General features: G+C 46.8%; 1 protein-coding gene across 2 annotated transcripts in view; it reads right to left on the reverse strand.

Annotated features, from left to right (window-relative positions):
- TSNARE1 (t-SNARE domain containing 1) overlaps positions 1-3174 on the reverse strand; it is a 1046259-nt gene that overhangs the window by 685051 nt on the left and 358034 nt on the right. The gene's annotated exons all lie outside the window — the stretch shown is intronic.

Consider the following 3174-nt stretch of genomic DNA (forward strand, 5'->3'; position numbering starts at 1 on the left):
TACCCCCAGATTAGCGAGTGTGTTCCGGGAGAGGGGTCAGCCGGACATAAGGCGCCCCTAGGGAGGCATTCGGAGCCTGGAAGGTGGTCGGGCGCAGGGAGGTGGGTGGCTCAACGCAGGAGCACCCCCTACTGGCCCGCCTCACGTGGTGGAAACAGCAGAGGGATCCGAATACCCAGCTGTGTTCCTGAGGTGGGATCTCTGCACCCGCCACAGAGAGCTTGCACTGTGGCTTGCATAGGGGTAATCCTGCCTCAGGCAAGGGGTTAGACTAGATGACCTCTGGAGGTCTCTTCTAGCCCTACGTCTCTATGACTATAACTACTCTGAATATCCAACTCACATCATCATGTAGCAAGATAATGAAGCATTTCAATTTAATGTGAATGTTTCCTGCCAGCACTTAAGCATTTGGAAGAGTTTGGTTTGAAGATTAGTAAAGGTAAAAGTGATACGATGGCAGCAGTAATGAAAAGGCACTCTTGGATGGGAGAGTTATGTGAAAAGAAATGGGATTATATGATTCCCATATGATGCTAATGATGCCTATCTTGCTGAGATCATTTGACCCCAGCTGACTTCCTGCCCCTTGGGCAGGGGGCTGGACCCAATGCAATGTCCCTTCCAGTCCTAATGTCTATGAAATCTGTGAAATCTAAATTAAATCACCAAATTAAAAAAAAAAAAAATCAGATCAGTGATCATGAGTGTTTGAAGGACTGGAGAACTTCCTAACAGGTTGAAGCATGAAGGGAACTTCTACTTTGTGTTTAAAGAGTTGGTAAGAGCTACAAATGCTCCTAAGGTGGCAACGTTGGCAATGTATAGGGCTTGTCACATCCCAAGTACAAGGTCAGGGACTTGGGCTTTAATCTAGGTTTATTCCAGTGAGTTGCAGTAGTAAGGTTGGGTTTGGTTTTGTTTTGTTTTTTTAAGGACAATGATTATGATGCTAAGAAGAGATCAAGTGAGGAATGACCACACAAGAAGCAAAGTCAATCAGAAGAGATTCAAGTCGAATGACAAAGGTTAATGTCGTCTGGACACGTGAAAAGACGAATCAGCGCAGGATACTGTATGGGAGGCTGAGGCACAAGAGGAAACAGGAGATCACAGAAAAGATGGGAAAACAAGGTTCACAAGGACAATATTAGAGTTGCTTAAACTCTAATAAATAATGTTAGAGTTGCTTCCTGGGTGAAAATTAAAGCAGAAATACGGTGGGTCGATACAAAGAGATGGATGGAATCAGCCTATTGCCTAGACCCAGGGAGATGTGGAAATCAAAAACTGATCAGGATGACACTGTCTCCACACTGGACTCACCTGCATCTCTCCTCCCCACAAATAAATTCCAAGTTTACACACAACATTGACTGCAGTTTCAGCAATGCGCGTACCCCGACACTGCGACCCTGAGCTGAGCAAAGGACTGAAGCAGACAGGACACTCAAGACAAGAGTTTGGTAAAGTCCTAGGAACGAGCAACCTATTTATCAAAAAAATGTTGATTCAGGTCCACAAAACCACCTGTGAATCTGATATATGTTCCATTTCAACATTTTATTTAAAGGTTTTTTTCTTTCTATTCCAATTCAAAATCTGAAGTTGTTTTGTTTTTAAATTGGTCTCAATTTAGCTAAAAAAAAATATAGGAGGGAGCTTAAAATGAGAACACATACAGTTCTGTTCCCCTAAAACTTTTTTGTTAAACTCCAAACTCTCCACCCTCCCTTCACAGCTTGAAGAAAACTGGGCGGGGGTCAGAATTCATACTTCATTTCATAATTTTGTAATTTCATTTCAAACTGAAACTTTTCTTTTTGTTTGGCTGGAAAACCAAAGGTTTTCTGCAATGTTCTGCTGAAGACCAGCATCCCTGTGAGAGCCAAGAAATTTGCAAATAGTGAAAATTTAAATTACAGATCTAAAGAATTCCCCATCCCAAGAGGAATCAGTGGCCTGATCTGCACACGTGACACCTTCAACCAGTCCATGGGTGTCGACTTCATTTGGCCCCACGAGCCGCACCGTGTGGGGCGGGGGGGTCGACTCAAGACCCAGGTGCAGCACCAGGAGCTGGATGATCGGTGTCCATGGGCCACGTCTTTGAAACCCCTGCTCTAGTTCGTGGGATCTCTGCACTCCCACCACATTTGAAAAACCAGGGTATGGAGGTGGGGGGAGTCTGTGACAGTCTTCCTTGTACAGTCGAGTACAATTCTGAACCCACATCTGTCTTCCACCAGAGTAGCTGCTTATTTTGATGTGGTTACTCCTGATTTCTACTGGCTCAGGTAAGAGCAGAATCAGACTCACTGATTTCTCAGCAGTCAGCCTTTCTACGAATGTCACTGGATACCATCTCAGTTTATTCCGGGGCATTGCTGGTCATGCAAAGGTGCGGCTGAGACTGGAATGAAATAATCCCCTTCCCTCCACCCCCTCCCCGTCAGAAGAGATGATAGAACCTGGCTGCCATGCTAGACCCTGGCCTTTGCCCTGGTGTGTGCATACACACACACACGTATACACATGCACACATGCACACACACACATGCACATGCACCCGTGCGCACATGCACACATGCACATACACGCATACATGCACACACACAGGCACATGCACACATACACGCAAATACGTATGCACACATGCACACATATGCACACACACGTGCACAAACACATGCACGTGGGCACATGCATATGTGCGCGCACACGCACATACACATGCACACACACACATGCACACACATACACAAATGCACATGTGCACAAACACATACGCACATGCACATACCCATGCAGGCACGTGCACACACACACATGCACACACAAACATTCGCACCTCCCCTGCAGACACAGCACGAAAAACAAAAGGGTGAGCAGCAGGGTGTGGGCATCAACCGGCTCCTTGAAACTTTGTCTACACCAGAACTTCAGGAATAAAATGCACTTTTCTGGCAGAAGCAGCAGGCCTTCTGCCAGGCCTCTCCTCCCCCGGCCTGAAGTCACCGGTGTGACTTCATCTGCTATCAGCAGGCGAGGGACCAGCAGCCAGAGATCGTCTCCTGATGTTTGGGGCTGGGAGGGTGATGCTCAGTGAGTCAGGGCTGATCTTACCGAGGGATTGGTCACTCTGTGCTTTATGAGACGGCTGCCCCTCCTCCT

Source organism: Gavialis gangeticus, unplaced genomic scaffold (genome assembly GCF_001723915.1).
Source record: "Gavialis gangeticus isolate Ggan-Ray unplaced genomic scaffold, GavGan_comp1, whole genome shotgun sequence".
NCBI classification, from domain to species: Eukaryota; Metazoa; Chordata; order Crocodylia; family Gavialidae; genus Gavialis; species Gavialis gangeticus.